Source organism: Amblyomma americanum, chromosome 1, assembly GCF_052857255.1.
Source record: "Amblyomma americanum isolate KBUSLIRL-KWMA chromosome 1, ASM5285725v1, whole genome shotgun sequence".
NCBI classification, from domain to species: Eukaryota; Metazoa; Arthropoda; class Arachnida; order Ixodida; family Ixodidae; genus Amblyomma; species Amblyomma americanum.
In genome coordinates this window covers 532450113-532471774 of record NC_135497.1, presented here as the reverse complement: position 1 = coordinate 532471774, position 21662 = coordinate 532450113, and positions in this window count along the sequence as shown.

Here is a 21662-nt window from a genome sequence, read left to right as displayed (position 1 = left end):
AAGTGAGCGTTGGAAGTAAAAAAGTTTGTTGCGGCCTATTTATTCTACATCCACTGATCTCGTAAGTGCGCGTTTGAAGTAAAAAAGTTTGTAGCGGCCTATTAAATCTACATCCGCAGAACACCTAAAGTGCGCGTTTGATGTAAAAAAAACGTTTGTTGCGGCCTATTTATTCTACATCCACTGATCTCGTAAGTGCGCGTTTGAAGTAAAAAAAGTTTGTTGCAGACTATTTTGTGTACATTCGCTGAACTCGTAAGGTTAGCATTGGAAGTAAAAAAAATTTGTTGCTGCCTATTTAATATACATTCTCTGAACTCGTAAGGTGCTCGTTTGAAGTAAAAATATGTTTGTTGCGGCCTTTTTATTCTCCATCCGCTGAACTTGTAAGGTGCGCATTTGAAGTAAAAAAAGTTTTTACGGCCTATAATCTACTTCCGCTGAATTCATAAGGTGCGCGTTTGAAGTAAAAAAAAGTTTGTTGCGGCCCATTTATTCAACATCCGCTGAACTCGTAAGGTGCGCGTTTGATGTAAAAAAAAAACGTTTGTTGCGGCCTATGTAATCTACAACCGACGATCTCGTAAGGTGCGCGTTTAGAAGTAAAATAAGTTTGTTGCGGCCTATTTCATCTACATCCGCTGAACTCGTAAGGTGCGCGTTTGATGTAAAAAAAAAAACGTTTGTTGCGGCCTATGTAATCTACAACCGACGATCTCGTAAGGTGCGCGTTTAGAAGTAAAATAAGTTTGTTGCGGCCTATTTCATCTACATCCGCTGAACTCGTAAGGTGCGCGTTTGATGTAAAAAAAAACGTTTGTTGCGGCCTATGTAATCTACAACCGACGATCTCGTAAGGTGCGCGTGTGAAGTAAAAAAAGTTTGTTGCGGCCTATTTAATCTACATCCTCTGAACTCGTAAGGTGCGCGTTTGATGTTAAAAAAACGCTTGTTGCGGCCTATATAATCTACTACCGACGATCTCGTAAGGTGCGCGTTTAGAAGTAAAATAAGTTTGTTGCGGCCTATTTCATCTACATCCGCTGAACTCGTAAGGTGCGCGTTTGATGTAAAAAAAAACGTTTGTTGCGGCCTATGTAATCTACAACCGACGATCTCGTAAGGTGCGCGTTTGAAGTAAAAAAAAGTTTGTTGCGGCCTCTTTAATCTACATCCTCTGAACTCGTAAGGTGCGCGTTTGATGTTAAAAAAACGCTTGTTGCGGCCTATATAATCTACAACCGACGATCTCGTAAGGTGCGCGTTTAGAAGTAAAATAAGTTTGTTGCGGCCTATTTCATCTACATCCTCTGAACTCGTAAGGTGCGCGTTTCATTTAAAAAAACGCTTGTTGAGGCCTATATAATCTACAACCGATCATCTCGGAAGGTGACCGTTTGAAGTAAAAAAAAAGTTTGTTGCGGCCTATTTATTCTACATCCTCTGAACTTGTTAGGTGCGCGTTTGAAGTAAAAAAAGTTCGTTGCGGCCTATTTATTCTTCAATCAAAGAACTCGTAAGGTGCGCGTTTGAAGTAAAAAAAATTTGGTTGCGGCCTATTTATTCTTCATTCAATGAACTCGTAAGGTGCGCGTTGAAAGTAAAAAAGTTGTGGCCTATTTATTCTTCATTCCCTGACTCGGAAGGTGAGCGTTGGAAGTAAAAAAAATTGTTCCGGCCTTTTTAATCTTCATTCGCTGATCTCGTGAGGTGCGCGTTTGAAGTAAACAAAGTTTGTTGCGGCCTTTTTATTCTACATCTGCTGAACTCGTAAGCTGGCGTTTGAAGTAAAAAATAAGTTTGTTGCGGCCTATAATCTGGATCCGCTGAAATCATAAGGTGCGCATTTGGAGTAAAAAAATGTTAGTTGCGGCCTATTTAATTTTCATCCGCTGAACTCGTAGGTGCGCGCTTGAAGTTAAAAAAAATTTTTACGGCCTATGTAATCTTCATTCGCTTTAATTCGTAAGGTGCACGTTTGTAGTAAAGAAAAGTTTGTTACGGCCTATAATCTACATCCGCTGAACTCATGAGGTGAGCGTGGGAAGTAAAAAAACTTTTTGCGGCCGATTTAACATTCATCCGCTGAACTCGTAAGGTGCGCGTTTGAAGTGAAAAAAATGTTACTTTCGGCCTATTTATTCTTCATCCCCTGAACTCGTAGGTGCGCGTTTGAAGTTAAAAAAATTTTACGGCCTTTAATCTACATGCGCTGAACTCGTAAGTTGCGCGCTTGATGTAAAAAACGTTTGTTGCGACCTATTTAATCAACATCCACTGAACACGTAAGGTGCGCGTTTTATGTAAGAAAAACGTTTGTTGCGGTCTATATAATTTAAAATCGCTGATCTTGTAAGGTGCGTATTTGAAGTAAAAAATATTTGTTGCGGCCTATTTATTCTTAATCCGCTGATCTCGTAAGGTGCTTGTTGGAAGTACAAAATATTTTTGCGGCCTATTTAATCTTCATCCGCTGAATTTGCAAGGTGCGCGTTGTATGTAAAAAAACGTTTGTTGCCGCCTATATATTCTACATCCGCTGAACTCGTAAGGTGCGCGTTTGATGTAAAAAAAAACGTTTGTTGCGGCCAATTTAATCTATATCCGCTGAATTCATAAGGTGCGCGTTTGAAGTAAAAACGTTTGTTGCGGCCTATTTAATCTCAATCTGCTGAATTCGTGAGGTGCGCGTTTGATGTAAAACAAACGTTTGTTGCGGCCTATTTATTCTTCATCCGCTGAACTCGTAAGGTGCGCGTTGGAAGTAAGAACATTGTTGTGGCCTATTTAATATACATGCGCTGAACTCGTAAGGTGCGCGTTTGAAGTAGAAAAAAAGTTTTTTGCGGCCTAATTATTTTACATCCGCTTAACTCTAAGGTGCGCGTTTGATGTAAGAAAAGTTTGGTGTGGCCTATTTGTTCTACATCCGCTGTACTCTATGGTGCGTCTTTGATATAAAAAAACGTTTGGTGCGGCCTATTTAATCTACAATGCGCTGAACTCGTAAGGTGCGCGTTTGAAGTAAAAAAAAGTTTGTTGCAGCCTATTTTTTCTACATCCGCTGAACTCGTAAAGTGCGCGTTTGGTGTAAAAAAACGCCTGTTGCGGCCTATTTAATCTACATGCGCTGGCCTCGTAAGGTGCGCGTTTGAAGTAAAAAAATGTTTGTTGCATCCTATTTAATCCACATCCGCTGAACTCGTAAGGTGCGCGTTTGATGTAAAAAACGCTTGTTGTGGCCTATATAATCTACAACCGACGATCTCGTAAGGTGCGCGTTTGAAGTAAAAAAATGGTTGTTGCGGCCTATTTATTCTACATCCGCTAACTCGTAAGGTGCGCGTTAGGTGTAAAAAAAATGTTTGTTGCGGCCTATTTATTCTACATGCGCTGAACTCGTAAGCTGCGCGTTTGATGTAAAAAATCGCTTGATGCGGCCTATAAAATCTACAACCGACGATCTCGTAAGGTGCGCGTTTGAAGTAAACAAAACGTTTGTTGCGGCCTATTTAATCTTCATCCGCTGATCTCGTAAGGTGCGCGTTTGAAGTAAAAAAAGTTTGTGGCGGCGTATTTATTCTACATATGATTACCTTGTATGTTGCGCGTTGGAAGTAAAAAAATGTTTGTTGCGGCCTATTTATTCTACATCCGCTGAACTCGTAAGCTGCGCGTTTGATGTAGAAAAAACGTTTGTTACGGCCTATTTATTCCACCTGCGCTGAACTCGTAAGGTGCGCGTTTGAAGTAAAAAAAGTTTGTTGCGGCCTATTCAATCTACATCCGCTGAACACGTAAACTGCGCGTTTGAAGTGAAAAAAAGTTGGTTGCGGCCTATTTATTCTTCATTCAATGAACTCGTAAGGTGCGCGTTGAAAGTAAAAAAGTTGTTGCGGCCTATTTATTCTTCATTCCCTGAACTCGGAAGGTGAGCGTTGGAAGTAAAAAAAATTGTTTCGGCCTTTTTAATCTTCATCCGCTGATCTCGTAAGGTGCGCGTTTGAAGAAAACAAAGTTTGTGGCGGCGTATTTATTCTACATATGAAGATATGGTTAGTTGCGCGTTGGAAGTAAAAAAAGATTGTTGCGGCGTATGTTTTCTACATCCGCTGAACTCGTAAGGTGAGTGTTAGAAGTAAAAAAGTTTGTTGCGGCCTATTTATTATATATCTGCTAAACTCTTAAGCTGGCGTTTGAAGTAAAAAATAAATTTGTTGCGGCCTATATTCTACATCCGCTGAAATCATAAGGTGCGCGTTTGGAGTAAAAAAAATGTTAGTTGCGGCCTATTTATTCTACATCCGCTGAACTCGTAAGGTGCGCGTTGAAGTAAAAAAAACGTTTGTTGCGGCGCATTTATTCTACATCCGCTGAAGTCGTAAGTTGCGCGTTTGAATAAAAAAGATTGTTGCGGCGTATTTAATCTACATCCGCTGAACTCGTAATGTGCTCGTTTGATGTAAAAAACGTTTGTTGCGACCTATTTAATCAACATCCGCAGAACACGTAAGGTGCGCGTTTGATGTAAGAAAAACGTTTGTTGCGGTCTATATGATCTAATACCGCTGATCTTGTAAGGTGCGTGTTTGAAGTAAAAAAATATTTGTTGCGGCCTATTTATTCTTAATCCGCTGATCTCGTAAGGTGCTTGTTGAAAGTACAAAACATTGTTGCGGCCTATTTAATCTTCATCCGCTGAATTTGCAAGGTGCGCGTTGTAAGTAAAAAAACGTTTGTTGCCGCCTATATATTCTACATCCGCTGAACTCGTAAGGTGCGCGTTTGATGTAAAAAAAACGTTTGTTGCGGCCAATTTAATCTATATCCGCTGAATTCATAAGGTGCGCGTTTGAAGTAAAAAAAGTTTGTTGCGGCCTATTTAATCTCAATCTGCTGAACTCGCGAGGTGCGCGTTTGATGTAAAACAAACGTTTGTTGCGGCCTATTTATTCTTCATCCGCTGAACTCGTAAGGTGCGCGTTGGAAGTAAGAACATTGTTGTGGCCTATTTAATATACATGCGCTGAACTCGTAAGGTGCGCGTTTGAAGTAGAAAAAAAGTTTTTTGCGGCCTATTTATTTTACATCCGCTGAACTCTAAGGTGCGCGTTTGATGTAAGAAAAGTTTGGTGTGGCCTATTTGTTCTACAACCGCTGTACTCTATGGTGCGTCTTTGATATAAAAAAAAGTTTGGTGCGGCCTATTTAATCTACAATGCGCTGAACTCGTAAGGTGCGCGTTTGAAGTAAAAAAAAAGTTTGTTGCGGCCCATATAATCTACAACAGCTGATCTCATAAGGTGCGCGTTTAAAGTAAAAAAAAGTTTGTTGCAGCCTATTTTTTCTACATCCGCTGAACTCGTAAAGTGCGCGTTTGGTGTAAAAAACGTTTGTTGCGGCCTATTTAATCCACATGCGCTGAACTCATAAGGTGCGCGTTTGAAGTAAAAAAGTTTGTTGCGGTGTATTTAATCTACATCCGCTCAACTCGTAAGGTGAGCATCGGAAGTAAAAAAAAGTTTGTTGCGGCCTATTTAATCTACATCCGCTGAACACGTAAAGTGCGCGTTTGATGTAAAAAAAACGTTTGTTGCGGCCTATATAATCTGCAACCGACGATCTCGTAAGGTGCGCCTTTTAAGTAAAAAAACGTTTGTTGTTGCCTATTTAATTTATATCCGCTGAATTCGTAAGGTGCGCATTTGAAGTAAAAAAGCTTGTTGCGGCCTACTTATTCTACATCCGCTGAACTCTAAGGTGCGCGTTTTATGTAAAAAAAAGTTTATTGTGGCCTATTTAATTTACTGCCGCAAATCTCGTAAGGTGCGCGTTTGGAGTAAAGAAAATTTTGTTACGGTCTATAATTTACATCCGCTCAACTGGTAAGGTGCGCGTTTAAAGTGAAAAAAAATGTTTGTTGCGGCCTATTTATTCTTCATCCGCTGAACTCGTAGTTGCGCGTTTGAAGTTGAAAAAACTTTTACGGCCTTTAATCTACATCCGCTGAATTCGTAAGGTGAGCGTTGGAAGTAAAAAAACATTGTTGCGCCCTATGTAATTTTCGTCCGCTAAATTCGTAAGTGCGCGTTTGAAGTAAAATAAAGTTTGTTGTTGCCTATTTTATCTATATCCGCAGAATTCGTAAGGTGCGCGTTTAAAGTAAAAACGTTTGTTGCGGCCGGTTTATTCTACCTCCACTGAACTCTTAAGTTGCGCGTTTGAAGTAAAAAAGTTTGTTCCGGCCTATTTATTCTACATCCGCTGAACTCGTAAGGTGCGCGTTTGAAGTAATAAAAAAATTTGTTGCGGCGTATTTAATCTACATCCGCTGAACTCTTAAAGTGAGCGTTTGATGTAAAAAAAAGATTGTTGCGGCCTATATAATCTACAACAGCTGATCTCGGAAGGTGCGCGTTTGATGTAAAAAAACGCTTGTTGCGGCGTATTTAATCTACATCCGCTGAACTCGTAAGGTGAGCGTTAGAAGTAAAAAAAAGTTTGTTGCGGCCTATTTAATCTACATCCTCTGAACTCGTAAGGTGCGCGTTTGATGTTAAAAAAACGCTTGTTGCGGCCTATATAATCTACTACCGACGATCTCGTAAGGTGCGCGTTTAGAAGTAAAATAAGTTTGTTGCGGCCTATTTCATCTACATCCGCTGAACTCGTAAGGTGCGCGTTTGATGTAAAAAAAACGTTTGTTGCGGCCTATGTAATCTACAACCGACGATCTCGTAAGGTGCGCGTTTGAAGTAAAAAAAAGTTTGTTGCGGCCTCTTTAATCTACATCCTCTGAACTCGTAAGGTGCGCGTTTGATGTTAAAAAAACGCTTGTTGCGGCCTATATAATCTACAACCGACGATCTCGTAAGGTGCGCGTTTAGAAGTAAAATAAGTTTGTTGCGGCCTATTTCATCTACATCCTCTGAACTCGTAAGGTGCGCGTTTCATTTAAAAAAACGCTTGTTGAGGCCTATATAATCTACAACCGACCATCTCGGAAGGTGACCGTTTGAAGTAAAAAAAAAAGTTTGTTGCGGCCTATTTATTCTACATCCTCTGAACTTGTTAGGTGCGCGTTTGAAGTAAAAAAAGTTCGTTGCGGCCTATTTATTCTTCAATCAAAGAACTCGTAAGGTGCGCGTTTGAAGTAAAAAAAAGTTGGTTGCGGCCTATTTATTCTTCATTCAATGAACTCGTAAGGTGCGCGTTGAAAGTAAAAAAGTTGTGGCCTATTTATTCTTCATTCCCTGACTCGGAAGGTGAGCGTTGGAAGTAAAAAAAATTGTTCCGGCCTTTTTAATCTTCATTCGCTGATCTCGTAAGGTGCGCGTTTGAAGTAAACAAAGTTTGTTGCGGCCTTTTTATTCTTCATCTGCTGAACTCGTAAGCTGGCGTTTGAAGTAAAAAATAAGTTTGTTGCGGCCTATAATCTAGATCCGCTGAAGTCATAAGGTGCGCATTTGGAGTAAAAAAATGTTAGTTGCGGCCTATTTAATTTTCATCCGCTGAACTCGTAGGTGCGCGCTTGAAGTTAAAAAAAATTTTTACGGCCTATGTAATCTTCATTCGCTTTAATTCGTAAGGTGCACGTTTGTAGTAAAGAAAAGTTTGTTACGGCCTATAATCTACATCCGCTGAACTCATGAGGTGAGCGTGGGAAGTAAAAAAACTTTTTGCGGCCGATTTAACATTCATCCGCTGAACTCGTAAGGTGCGCGTTTGAAGTGAAAAAAATGTTACTTTCGGCCTATTTATTCTTCATCCCCTGAACTCGTAGGTGCGCGTTTGAAGTTAAAAAAATTTTACGGCCTTTAATCTACATGCGCTGAACTCGTAAGTTGCGCGTTTGATGTAAAAAACGTTTGTTGCGACCTATTTAATCAACATCCACTGAACACGTAAGGTGCGCGTTTTATGTAAGAAAAACGTTTGTTGCGGTCTATATAATTTAAAATCGCTGATCTTGTAAGGTGCGTATTTGAAGTAAAAAATATTTGTTGCGGCCTATTTATTCTTAATCCGCTGATCTCGTAAGGTGCTTGTTGGAAGTACAAAATATTTTTGCGGCCTATTTAATCTTCATCCGCTGAATTTGCAAGGTGCGCGTTGTATGTAAAAAAACGTTTGTTGCCGCCTATATATTCTACATCCGCTGAACTCGTAAGGTGCGCGTTTGATGTAAAAAAAAACGTTTGTTGCGGCCAATTTAATCTATATCCGCTGAATTCATAAGGTGCGCGTTTGAAGTAAAAACGTTTGTTGCGGCCTATTTAATCTCAATCTGCTGAATTCGTGAGGTGCGCGTTTGATGTAAAACAAACGTTTGTTGCGGCCTATTTATTCTTCATCCGCTGAACTCGTAAGGTGCGCGTTGGAAGTAAGAACATTGTTGTGGCCTATTTAATATACATGCGCTGAACTCGTAAGGTGCGCGTTTGAAGTAGAAAAAAAGTTTTTTGCGGCCTAATTATTTTACATCCGCTTAACTCTAAGGTGCGCGTTTGATGTAAGAAAAGTTTGGTGTGGCCTATTTGTTCTACATCCGCTGTACTCTATGGTGCGTCTTTGATATAAAAAAAAGTTTGGTGCGGCCTATTTAATCTACAATGCGCTGAACTCGTAAGGTGCGCGTTTGAAGTAAAAAAAAGTTTGTTGCAGCCTATTTTTTCTACATCCGCTGAACTCGTAAAGTGCGCGTTTGGTGTAAAAAAACGTCTGTTGCGGCCTATTTAATCTACATGCGCTGGCCTCGTAAGGTGCGCGTTTGAAGTAAAAAAATGTTTGTTGCATCCTATTTAATCCACATCCGCTGAACTCGTAAGGTGCGCGTTTGATGTAAAAAACGCTTGTTGTGGCCTATATAATCTACAACCGACGATCTCGTAAGGTGCGCGTTTGAAGTAAAAAAATGGTTGTTGCGGCCTATTTATTCTACATCCGCTAACTCGTAAGGTGCGCGTTAGGTGTAAAAAAAATGTTTGTTGCGGCCTATTTATTCTACATGCGCTGAACTCGTAAGCTGCGCGTTTGATGTAAAAAATCGCTTGATGCGGCCTATAAAATCTACAACCGACGATCTCGTAAGGTGCGCGTTTGAAGTAAACAAAACGTTTGTTGCGGCCTATTTAATCTTCATCCGCTGATCTCGTAAGGTGCGCGTTTGAAGTAAAAAAAGTTTGTGGCGGCGTATTTATTCTACATATGATTACCTTGTATGTTGCGCGTTGGAAGTAAAAAAATGTTTGTTGCGGCCTATTTATTCTACATCCGCTGAACTCGTAAGCTGCGCGTTTGATGTAGAAAAAACGTTTGTTACGGCCTATTTATTCCACCTGCGCTGAACTCGTAAGGTGCGCGTTTGAAGTAAAAAAAGTTTGTTGCGGCCTATTCAATCTACATCCGCTGAACATGTAAACTGCGCGTTTGAAGTGAAAAAAAGTTGGTTGCGGCCTATTTATTCTTCATTCAATGAACTCGTAAGGTGCGCGTTGAAAGTAAAAAAGTTGTTGCGGCCTATTTATTCTTCATTCCCTGAACTCGGAAGGTGAGCGTTGGAAGTAAAAAAAATTGTTTCGGCCTTTTTAATCTTCATCCGCTGATCTCGTAAGGTGCGCGTTTGAAGAAAACAAAGTTTGTGGCGGCGTATTTATTCTACATATGAAGATATGGTTAGTTGCGCGTTGGAAGTAAAAAAAGATTGTTGCGGCGTATTTTTTCTACATCCGCTGAACTCGTAAGGTGAGTGTTAGAAGTAAAAAAGTTTGTTGCGGCCTATTTATTATATATCTGCTAAACTCTTAAGCTGGCGTTTGAAGTAAAAAATAAATTTGTTGCGGCCTATAATCTACATCCGCTGAAATCATAAGGTGCGCGTTTGGAGTAAAAAAAATGTTAGTTGCGGCCTATTTATTCTACATCCGCTGAACTCGTAAGGTGCGCGTTGAAGTAAAAAAAACGTTTGTTGCGGCGCATTTATTCTACATCCGCTGAAGTCGTAAGTTGCGCGTTTGAATAAAAAAGATTGTTGCGGCGTATTTAATCTACATCCGCTGAACTCGTAATGTGCTCGTTTGATGTAAAAAACGTTTGTTGCGACCTATTTAATCAACATCCGCAGAACACGTAAGGTGCGCGTTTGATGTAAGAAAAACGTTTGTTGCGGTCTATATGATCTAATACCGCTGATCTTGTAAGGTGCGTGTTTGAAGTAAAAAATATTTGTTGCGGCCTATTTATTCTTAATCCGCTGATCTCGTAAGGTGCTTGTTGAAAGTACAAAACATTGTTGCGGCCTATTTAATCTCCATCCGCTGAATTTGCAAGGTGCGCGTTGTAAGTAAAAAAAACGTTTGTTGCCGCCTATATATTCTACATCCGCTGAACTCGTAAGGTGCGCGTTTGATGTAAAAAAAACGTTTGTTGCGGCCAATTTAATCTATGTCCGCTGAATTCATAGGGTGCGCGTTTGAAGTAAACAAAGTTTGTTGCGGCCTATTTAATCTCAATCTGCTGAACTCGCGAGGTGCGCGTTTGATGTAAAACAAACGTTTGTTGCGGCCTATTTATTCTTCATCCGCTGAACTCGTAAGGTGCGCGTTGGAAGTAAGAACATTGTTGTGGCCTATTTAATATACATGCGCTGAACTCGTAAGGTGCGCGTTTGAAGTAGAAAAAAAGTTTTTTGCGGCCTATTTATTTTACATCCGCTGAACTCTAAGGTGCGCGTTTGATGTAAGAAAAGTTTGGTGTGGCCTATTTGTTCTACAACCGCTGTACTCTATGGTGCGTCTTTGATATAAAAAAAAGTTTGGTGCGGCCTATTTAATCTACAATGCGCTGAACTCGTAAGGTGCGCGTTTGAAGTAAAAAAAAAGTTTGTTGCGGCCCATATAATCTACAACAGCTGATCTCATAAGGTGCGCGTTTAAAGTAAAAAAAAGTTTGTTGCAGCCTATTTTTTCTACATCCGCTGAACTCGTAAAGTGCGCGTTTGGTGTAAAAAACGTTTGTTGCGGCCTATTTATTCCACATGCGCTGAACTCATAAGGTGCGCGTTTGAAGTAAAAAAAGTTTGTTGCGGTGTATTTAATCTACATCCGCTCAACTCGTAAGGTGAGCATCGGAAGTAAAAAAAAGTTTGTTGCGGCCTATTTAATCTACATCCGCTGAACACGTAAAGTGCGCGTTTGATGTAAAAAAAACGTTTGTTGCGGCCTATATAATCTGCAACCGACGATCTCGTAAGGTGCGCCTTTTAAGTAAAAAAACGTTTGTTGTTGCCTATTTAATTTATATCCGCTGAATTCGTAAGGTGCGCATTTGAAGTAAAAAAGCTTGTTGCGGCCTACTTATTCTACATCCGCTGAACTCTAAGGTGCGCGTTTTATGTAAAAAAAAGTTTATTGTGGCCTATTTAATTTACTGCCGCAAATCTCGTAAGGTGCGCGTTTGAAGTAAAAAAAAGTTTGTTGCGGCCTATTTATTCTACATCCTCTGAACTCGTAAGGTGCGCGTTTGATGTTAAAAAAACGCTTGTTGCGGCCTATATAATCTACAACCGACGATCTCGTAAGGTGCGCGTTTAGAAGTAAAATAAGTTTGTTGCGGCCTATTTCATCTACATCCTCTGAACTCGTAAGGTGCGCGTTTCATTTAAAAAAACGCTTGTTGAGGCCTATATAATCTACAACCGACCATCTCGGAAGGTGACCGTTTGAAGTAAAAAAAAAAGTTTGTTGCGGCCTATTTATTCTACATCCTCTGAACTTGTTAGGTGCGCGTTTGAAGTAAAAAAAGTTCGTTGCGGCCTATTTATTCTTCAATCAAAGAACTCGTAAGGTGCGCGTTTGAAGTAAAAAAAAGTTGGTTGCGGCCTATTTATTCTTCATTCAATGAACTCGTAAGGTGCGCGTTGAAAGTAAAAAAGTTGTGGCCTATTTATTCTTCATTCCCTGACTCGGAAGGTGAGCGTTGGAAGTAAAAAAAATTGTTCCGGCCTTTTTAATCTTCATTCGCTGATCTCGTAAGGTGCGCGTTTGAAGTAAACAAAGTTTGTTGCGGCCTTTTTATTCTTCATCTGCTGAACTCGTAAGCTGGCGTTTGAAGTAAAAAATAAGTTTGTTGCGGCCTATAATCTAGATCCGCTGAAGTCATAAGGTGCGCATTTGGAGTAAAAAAATGTTAGTTGCGGCCTATTTAATTTTCATCCGCTGAACTCGTAGGTGCGCGCTTGAAGTTAAAAAAAATTTTTACGGCCTATGTAATCTTCATTCGCTTTAATTCGTAAGGTGCACGTTTGTAGTAAAGAAAAGTTTGTTACGGCCTATAATCTACATCCGCTGAACTCATGAGGTGAGCGTGGGAAGTAAAAAAACTTTTTGCGGCCGATTTAACATTCATCCGCTGAACTCGTAAGGTGCGCGTTTGAAGTGAAAAAAATGTTACTTTCGGCCTATTTATTCTTCATCCCCTGAACTCGTAGGTGCGCGTTTGAAGTTAAAAAAATTTTACGGCCTTTAATCTACATGCGCTGAACTCGTAAGTTGCGCGTTTGATGTAAAAAACGTTTGTTGCGACCTATTTAATCAACATCCACTGAACACGTAAGGTGCGCGTTTTATGTAAGAAAAACGTTTGTTGCGGTCTATATAATTTAAAATCGCTGATCTTGTAAGGTGCGTATTTGAAGTAAAAAATATTTGTTGCGGCCTATTTATTCTTAATCCGCTGATCTCGTAAGGTGCTTGTTGGAAGTACAAAATATTTTTGCGGCCTATTTAATCTTCATCCGCTGAATTTGCAAGGTGCGCGTTGTATGTAAAAAAACGTTTGTTGCCGCCTATATATTCTACATCCGCTGAACTCGTAAGGTGCGCGTTTGATGTAAAAAAAAACGTTTGTTGCGGCCAATTTAATCTATATCCGCTGAATTCATAAGGTGCGCGTTTGAAGTAAAAACGTTTGTTGCGGCCTATTTAATCTCAATCTGCTGAATTCGTGAGGTGCGCGTTTGATGTAAAACAAACGTTTGTTGCGGCCTATTTATTCTTCATCCGCTGAACTCGTAAGGTGCGCGTTGGAAGTAAGAACATTGTTGTGGCCTATTTAATATACATGCGCTGAACTCGTAAGGTGCGCGTTTGAAGTAGAAAAAAAGTTTTTTGCGGCCTAATTATTTTACATCCGCTTAACTCTAAGGTGCGCGTTTGATGTAAGAAAAGTTTGGTGTGGCCTATTTGTTCTACATCCGCTGTACTCTATGGTGCGTCTTTGATATAAAAAAAAGTTTGGTGCGGCCTATTTAATCTACAATGCGCTGAACTCGTAAGGTGCGCGTTTGAAGTAAAAAAAAGTTTGTTGCAGCCTATTTTTTCTACATCCGCTGAACTCGTAAAGTGCGCGTTTGGTGTAAAAAAACGTCTGTTGCGGCCTATTTAATCTACATGCGCTGGCCTCGTAAGGTGCGCGTTTGAAGTAAAAAAATGTTTGTTGCATCCTATTTAATCCACATCCGCTGAACTCGTAAGGTGCGCGTTTGATGTAAAAAACGCTTGTTGTGGCCTATATAATCTACAACCGACGATCTCGTAAGGTGCGCGTTTGAAGTAAAAAAATGGTTGTTGCGGCCTATTTATTCTACATCCGCTAACTCGTAAGGTGCGCGTTAGGTGTAAAAAAAATGTTTGTTGCGGCCTATTTATTCTACATGCGCTGAACTCGTAAGCTGCGCGTTTGATGTAAAAAATCGCTTGATGCGGCCTATAAAATCTACAACCGACGATCTCGTAAGGTGCGCGTTTGAAGTAAACAAAACGTTTGTTGCGGCCTATTTAATCTTCATCCGCTGATCTCGTAAGGTGCGCGTTTGAAGTAAAAAAAGTTTGTGGCGGCGTATTTATTCTACATATGATTACCTTGTATGTTGCGCGTTGGAAGTAAAAAAATGTTTGTTGCGGCCTATTTATTCTACATCCGCTGAACTCGTAAGCTGCGCGTTTGATGTAGAAAAAACGTTTGTTACGGCCTATTTATTCCACCTGCGCTGAACTCGTAAGGTGCGCGTTTGAAGTAAAAAAAGTTTGTTGCGGCCTATTCAATCTACATCCGCTGAACATGTAAACTGCGCGTTTGAAGTGAAAAAAAGTTGGTTGCGGCCTATTTATTCTTCATTCAATGAACTCGTAAGGTGCGCGTTGAAAGTAAAAAAGTTGTTGCGGCCTATTTATTCTTCATTCCCTGAACTCGGAAGGTGAGCGTTGGAAGTAAAAAAAATTGTTTCGGCCTTTTTAATCTTCATCCGCTGATCTCGTAAGGTGCGCGTTTGAAGAAAACAAAGTTTGTGGCGGCGTATTTATTCTACATATGAAGATATGGTTAGTTGCGCGTTGGAAGTAAAAAAAGATTGTTGCGGCGTATTTTTTCTACATCCGCTGAACTCGTAAGGTGAGTGTTAGAAGTAAAAAAGTTTGTTGCGGCCTATTTATTATATATCTGCTAAACTCTTAAGCTGGCGTTTGAAGTAAAAAATAAATTTGTTGCGGCCTATAATCTACATCCGCTGAAATCATAAGGTGCGCGTTTGGAGTAAAAAAAATGTTAGTTGCGGCCTATTTATTCTACATCCGCTGAACTCGTAAGGTGCGCGTTGAAGTAAAAAAAACGTTTGTTGCGGCGCATTTATTCTACATCCGCTGAAGTCGTAAGTTGCGCGTTTGAATAAAAAAGATTGTTGCGGCGTATTTAATCTACATCCGCTGAACTCGTAATGTGCTCGTTTGATGTAAAAAACGTTTGTTGCGACCTATTTAATCAACATCCGCAGAACACGTAAGGTGCGCGTTTGATGTAAGAAAAACGTTTGTTGCGGTCTATATGATCTAATACCGCTGATCTTGTAAGGTGCGTGTTTGAAGTAAAAAATATTTGTTGCGGCCTATTTATTCTTAATCCGCTGATCTCGTAAGGTGCTTGTTGAAAGTACAAAACATTGTTGCGGCCTATTTAATCTCCATCCGCTGAATTTGCAAGGTGCGCGTTGTAAGTAAAAAAAACGTTTGTTGCCGCCTATATATTCTACATCCGCTGAACTCGTAAGGTGCGCGTTTGATGTAAAAAAAACGTTTGTTGCGGCCAATTTAATCTATGTCCGCTGAATTCATAGGGTGCGCGTTTGAAGTAAACAAAGTTTGTTGCGGCCTATTTAATCTCAATCTGCTGAACTCGCGAGGTGCGCGTTTGATGTAAAACAAACGTTTGTTGCGGCCTATTTATTCTTCATCCGCTGAACTCGTAAGGTGCGCGTTGGAAGTAAGAACATTGTTGTGGCCTATTTAATATACATGCGCTGAACTCGTAAGGTGCGCGTTTGAAGTAGAAAAAAAGTTTTTTGCGGCCTATTTATTTTACATCCGCTGAACTCTAAGGTGCGCGTTTGATGTAAGAAAAGTTTGGTGTGGCCTATTTGTTCTACAACCGCTGTACTCTATGGTGCGTCTTTGATATAAAAAAAAGTTTGGTGCGGCCTATTTAATCTACAATGCGCTGAACTCGTAAGGTGCGCGTTTGAAGTAAAAAAAAAGTTTGTTGCGGCCCATATAATCTACAACAGCTGATCTCATAAGGTGCGCGTTTAAAGTAAAAAAAAGTTTGTTGCAGCCTATTTTTTCTACATCCGCTGAACTCGTAAAGTGCGCGTTTGGTGTAAAAAACGTTTGTTGCGGCCTATTTATTCCACATGCGCTGAACTCATAAGGTGCGCGTTTGAAGTAAAAAAAGTTTGTTGCGGTGTATTTAATCTACATCCGCTCAACTCGTAAGGTGAGCATCGGAAGTAAAAAAAAGTTTGTTGCGGCCTATTTAATCTACATCCGCTGAACACGTAAAGTGCGCGTTTGATGTAAAAAAAACGTTTGTTGCGGCCTATATAATCTGCAACCGACGATCTCGTAAGGTGCGCCTTTTAAGTAAAAAAACGTTTGTTGTTGCCTATTTAATTTATATCCGCTGAATTCGTAAGGTGCGCATTTGAAGTAAAAAAGCTTGTTGCGGCCTACTTATTCTACATCCGCTGAACTCTAAGGTGCGCGTTTTATGTAAAAAAAAGTTTATTGTGGCCTATTTAATTTACTGCCGCAAATCTCGTAAGGTGCGCGTTTGAAGTAAAAAAAAGTTTGTTGCGGCCTATTTATTCTACATCCTCTGAACTCGTAAGGTGCGCGTTTGATGTTAAAAAAACGCTTGTTGCGGCCTATATAATCTACTACCGACGATCTCGTAAGGTGCGCGTTTAGAAGTAAAATAAGTTTGTTGCGGCCTATTTCATCTACATCCGCTGAACTCGTAAGGTGCGCGTTTGATGTAAAAAAAAACGTTTGTTGCGGCCTATGTAATCTACAACCGACGATCTCGTAAGGTGCGCGTTTGAAGTAAAAAAAAGTTTGTTGCGGCCTCTTTAATCTACATCCTCTGAACTCGTAAGGTGCGCGTTTGATGTTAAAAAAACGCTTGTTGAGGCCTATATAATCTACAACCGACGATCTCGTAAGGTGCGCGTTTAGAAGTAAAATAAGTTTGTTGCGGCCTATTTCATCTACATCCTCTGAACTCGTAAGGTGCGCGTTTCATTTAAAAAAACGCTTGTTGAAGCCTATATAATCTACAACCGACCATCTCGGAAGGTGACCGTTTGAAGTAAAAAAAAAGTTTGTTGCGGCCTATTTATTCTACATCCTCTGAACTCGTTAGGTGCGCGTTTGAAGTAAAAAAAGTTCGTTGCGGCCTATTTATTCTTCAATCAAAGAACTCGTAAGGTGCGCGTTTGAAGTAAAAAAAGTTGGTTGCGGCCTATTTATTCTTCATTCAATGAACTCGTAAGGTGCGCGTTGAAAGTAAAAAAGTTGTGGCCTATTTATTCTTCATTCCCTGACTCGGAAGGTGAGCGTTGGAAGTAAAAAAAATTGTTGCGGCCTTTTTAATCTTCATTCGCTGATCTCGTAAGGTGCGCGTTTGAAGTAAACAAAGTTTGTTGCGGCCTTTTTATTCTACATCTGCTGAACTCGTAAGCTGGCGTTTGAAGTAAAAAATTTGTTTGTTGCGGCCTATAATCTACATCCGCTGAAATCATAAGGTGCGCATTTGGAGTAAAAAAATGTTAGTTGCGGCCTATTTAATCTTCATCCGCTGAACTCGTAGGTGCGCGCTTGAAGTTAAAAAAAATTTTTACGGCCTATGTAATCTTCATTCGCTTTAATTCGTAAGGTGCACGTTTGTAGTAAAGAAATTTTTGTTACGGCCTATAATCTACATCCGCTGAACTCATGAGGTGAGCGTTGGAAGTAAAAAAACTTTTTGCGGCCGATTTAACATTGATCCGCTGAACTCGTAAGGTGCGCGTTTGAAGTGAAAAAAATGTTACTTTCGGCCTATTTATTCTTCATCCCCTGAACTCGTAGGTGCGCGTTTGAAGTTAAAAAAATTTTACGGCCTTTAATCTACATGCGCTGAACTCGTAAGTTGCGCGTTTGATGTAAAAAACGTTTGTTGCGACCTATTTAATCAACATCCACTGAACACGTAAGGTGCGCGTTTGATGTAAGAAAAACGTTTGTTGCGGTCTATATAATTTAAAATCGCTGATCTTGTAAGGTGCGTATTTGAAGTAAAAAAATATTTGTTGCGGCCTATTTATTCTTAATCCGCTGATCTCGTAAGGTGCTTGTTGGAAGTACAAAATATTTTTGCGGCCTATTTAATCTCCATCCGCTGAATTTGCAAGGTGCGCGTTGTAAGTAAAAAAACGTTTGTTGCCGCCTATATATTCTACATCCGCTGAACTCGTAAGGTGCGCGTTTGATGTAAAAAAACGTTTGTTGCGGCCAATTTAATCTATATCCGCTGAATTCATAAGGTGCGCGTTTGAAGTAAAAACGTTTGTTGCGGCCTATTTAATCTCAATCTGCTGAATTCGTGAGGTGCGCGTTTGATGTAAAACAAACGTTTGTTGCGGCCTATTTATTCTTCATCCGCTGAACTCGTATGGTGCGCGTTGGAAGTAAGAACATTGTGTTGGCCTATTTAATATACATGCGCTGAACTCGTAAGGTGCGCGTTTGAAGTAGAAAAAAAGTTTTTTGCGGCCTATTTATTTTACATCCGCTGAACTCTAAGGTGCGCGTTTGATGTAAGAAAAGTTTGGTGTGGCCTATTTGTTCTACAACCGCTGTACTCTCTGGTGCGTCTTTGATATAAAAAAAAGTTTGGTGCGGCCTATTTAATCTACAATGCGCTGAACTCGTAAGGTGCGCGTTTGAAGTAAAAAAAAAAGTTTGTTGCGGTCCATATAATCTACAACAGCTGATCTCATAAGGTGCGCGTTTAAAGTAAAAAAAAGTTTGTTGCAGCCTATTTTTTCTACATCCGCTGAACTCGTAAAGTGCGCGTTTGGTGTAAAAAAACGTTTGTTGCGGCCTATTTAATCTACATGCGCTGGCCTCGTAAGGTGCGCGTTTGAAGTAAAAAAATGTTTGTTGCATCCTATTTAATCTACATCCGCTGAACACGTAAGGTGCGCGTTTGAAGTAAAAAAATGTTTGTTGCATCCTATTTAATCCACATCCGCTGAACTCGTAAGGTGCGCGTTTGATGTAAAAAACGCTTGTTGCGGCCTATATAATCTACAACCGACGATCTCGTAAGGTGCGCGTTTGAAGTAAAAAAATGGTTGTTGCGGCCTATTTATTCTACATCCGCTAACTCGTAAGGTGCGCGTTAGGTGTAAAAAAAATGTTTGTTGCGGCCTATTTATTCTACATGCGCTGAACTCGTAAGGTGCGCGTTTGATGTAAAAAATTGCTTGATGCGGCCTATAAAATCTACAACCGACGATCTCGTAAGGTGCGCGTTTGAAGTAAACAAAACGTTTGTTGCGGCCTATTTAATCTTCATCCGCTGATCTCGTAAGGTGCGCGTTTGAAGTAAAAAAAAGTTTGTGGCGGCGTATTTATTCTACTTATGATTACATTGTATGTTGCGCGTTGGAAGTAAAAAAATGTTTGTTGCGGCCTATTTATTCTACATCCGCTGAACTCGTAAGCTGCGCGTTTGATGTAGAAAAAACGTTTGTTACGGCCTATTTATTCCACCTGCGCTGAACTCGTAAGGTGCGCGTTTGAAGTAAAAAAAGTTTGTTGCGGCCTATTCAATCTACATCCGCTGAACACGTAAACTGCGCGTTTGAAGTAAAAAAAAGTTTGTTGCGGCCTATTTATTCTTCATTCAATGAACTCGTAAGGTGCGCGTTGAAAGTAAAAAAGTTGTTGCGGCCTATTTATTCTTCATTCCCTGAACTCGGAAGGTGAGCGTTGGAAGTAAAAAAAATTGTTGCGGCCTTTTTAATCTTCATCCGCTGATCTCGTAAGGTGCGCGTTTGAAGAAAACAAAGTTTGTGGCGGCGTATTTATTCTGCATATGAATATATGGTTAGTTGCGCGTTGGAAGTAAAAAAAGATTGTTGCGGCGTATTTTTTCTACATCCGCTGAACTCGTAAGGTGAGTGTTAGAAGTAAAAAAGTTTGTTGCGGCCTATTTATTCTACATCTGCTAAACTCTTAAGCTGGCGTTTGAAGTAAAAAATAAATTTGTTGCGGCCTATAATCTACATCCGCTGAAATCATAAGGTGCGCGTTTGGAGTAAAAAAAATGTAAGTTGCGGCCTATTTATTCTACATCCGCTGAACTCGTAAGGTGCGCGTTTGAAGTAGAAAAAACGTTTGTTGCGGCCTATTTATTATACAAGCGCTGAACTCGTAAGGTGCGCGTTTGAAGTAGAAAAAAAAGTTTGTTGCGGCCTATTTATTCTACATCCGCTGAAAACCTAAAGTGCGCGTTTGATGTAAAAAAAAGTTTGTCGCGGCCTATATAAGCTACAACAGCTGATCTCGTAAGGTGGCGTTTAAAGTAAAAAATTGTGTTGCCGACTATTTTGTCTACATCCGCTGAACTCGTAAGGTTAGCATTGGAAGTAAAAAAAGTTTGTGGCGGCCTATTTAATATACATCCGCTGAACTCGTAAGGTGCGCGTTTGAAATAAAAATATGTTTGCTGCGGCCTTTTTATTTTCCATTCGCTGAACTTGTAAGGTGCGCGTTTGAAGTAAAAAAAAGTTTTTTACTTCCTATAATATACATCCGCTGAATTCATAAGGTGCGCGTGTGAAGTAAAAAAAAGTTTGTTGCGGCCTATTTATTCAACATCCGCTGAACTCGTAAGGTGCACGTTTGATGTAAAAAAACACTTGTTGCGGCCTATATAATCTACAACCGACGATCTCGTAAGGTGCGCGTTTGAAGTAAAAAAAAAATTTGTTGCGGCCTATTTTATATACATCCTCTGAACTCGTAATGTGCGCGTTTGATGTTAAAAAACGCTTGTTGCGGCCTATATAATCTACAACCGACCATCTCGGAAGGTGACCGTTTGAACTAAAAAAAAAGTTTGTTGCGGCCTATTTATTCTACATCCTCTGAACTCGTAAGGTGCGCGTTTGAAGTAAAAAAAGTTCGTTGCGGCCTATTTATTCTTCAATCAGAGAACTCGTAAGGTGCGCGTTTGAAGTAAAAAAAAAGTTGGTTGCGGCCTATTTATTCTTCATTCAATGAACTCGTAAGGTGCGCGTTGAAAGTAAAAAAGTTGTTGTGGCTTATTTATTCTTCATTCCCTGACTCGGAAGTTGAGCGTTGGAAGTAAAAAAAATTGTTGCGGCCTTTTTAATCTTCATTCGCTGATCTCCTAAGGTGCGCGTTTGAAGTAAACAAAGTTTGTTGCGGCCTTTTTATTCTACATCTGCTGAACTCGTAAGCTGGCGTTTGAAGTAAAAAATAAGTTTGTTGCGGCCTATAATCTACATCCGCTGAAATCATAAGGTGCGCGCTTGAAGTTAAAAAAAAATTTTACGGCCTATGTAATCTTCATTCGCTGAATTCGTAAGGTGCGCGTTTGAATAAAAAAAAAGTTTGTTGTTGCCTATTTATTTATATCCGCTGAATTCGTAAGGTGCGCATTTGAAGTAAAAAAGCTTGTTGCGGCCTATTTAATCTACATCCGCTGAACTCGTAAGGTGCGCGTTTGTTGTAGAAAAAAAGTTTGTTGTGGCCTACTTATTCTGCATCCGCTGAACTCTAAGGTGCGCGTTTTATGTAAAAAAAAGTTTATTGCGGCCTATTTAATTTACATCCGCAAATCTCGTAAGGTGCGCGTTTGGAGTAAAGAAAGTTTGTTACGGCCTATAATCTACATCCGCTGAACTCATGAGGTGAGCGTTGGAAGTAAAAAAAACTTTTTGCGGCCGATTTAATATTCATCCGCTGAACTCGTAAGGTGCGCGTTTGAAGTGAAAAAAATGTTACTTTCGGCCTATTTATTCTTCATCCCCTGAACTCGTAGGTGCGCGTTTGAAGTTAAAAAAATTTTACGGCCTTTAATCTACATCCGCTGAACTCGTAAGGTGAGCGTTGAAGTAAAAAAAAAGTTTGTTGCGGCGCATTTATTCTACATGCGCTGAACTCGTAAGTTGCGCGTTTGAATAAAAAAGTTTGTTGCGGCGTATTTAATCTACATCCGCTGAACTCGTAATGTGCTCGTTTGATGTAAAAAACGTTTGT